Below are 984 nucleotides of genomic sequence, written 5' to 3'. Positions count from 1 at the left end.
CTACCTAGCAGGAATGCTATGAGTATTAAACGATGCGTGCAAAGCAATTAAAGGTCTGGCCTAATAAATGGAACCTGTTACTAATGTTATTTAAAGAGTGGTCCTAAATCTCAGATGCATGTCTCTGAAAGCACCTCTGGGAAGAGTTAAGTACCACACAACTGAGAAAAACACAGGAAATGACTGTGCTGAGACCGTAGCCACTGTCCTAACCATAGAGGGCCTACGAAGTAAGCACCCACTATGAGTCCAGCACCTGCCTTTTCTTTAATTTCTCTACATTTCTTCCAACAATCCTAAGAAATCAATACTTTCCCCCCAGTTTACAAATGTGGGCACAGGCTCAGAAAGACAGATGAAAAAGACTCTCCTACCACCTGCAGGACTCAAGGCAAAAGATCTGGATCCAAAGGAATGTATCTAAGGATAAGGAGGGATCTTAGGGGGCGTGGTCCTGAGGCGAGCAGCAGCAGACAGGACCAGACAGGGCAGCTAAGAACGAGGCAGGAATGGCTGGGCATGGTGGCTCACACCTGTAATCCTAGCACTTTGGGAGGCCACGAGACTTTCAGGTGGAAGGAATAGCATGTGCCAAGATCCCAAGGCGAGATCAGGGTTTGTCCCATTTGAGGAGCTGAGGCACCTGTGGTGACCAGAGTTCACTGAGGGAGAGAAGAGTGAGGAGGAGGCAGCCAGAGATCATCAGGTAATGTGGGGGAACGGCCAGCAGGGGGCAGAGTCCCTCTAGCGACAGTAGCCTTGCTCTTGTCCTCCCTAGAATCAGAGCCAGGCCGCATTCAGAGAAAGGGCTGGGGTAGGGAATCCCTACCTGCTTTGTTTAAGTACATTTTGTCTATTTTTTTGAATAGATAGGACACGCACATTACAAAATCCACAGGATGCAAACAAATACAGGTATTCAATGAAAACTCTTACTCCCTGGATCTCCTTAGAACCACCATGCTGACTTCTTGCATTTTTTTC

Source organism: Cebus imitator, unplaced genomic scaffold (assembly GCF_001604975.1).
Source record: "Cebus imitator isolate Cc_AM_T3 unplaced genomic scaffold, Cebus_imitator-1.0 Scaffold206, whole genome shotgun sequence".
Taxonomy (NCBI): Eukaryota; Metazoa; Chordata; class Mammalia; order Primates; family Cebidae; genus Cebus; species Cebus imitator.
The sequence above is the reverse complement of the archived record's forward strand: the minus strand, read 5'-3'. Positions refer to the sequence as shown.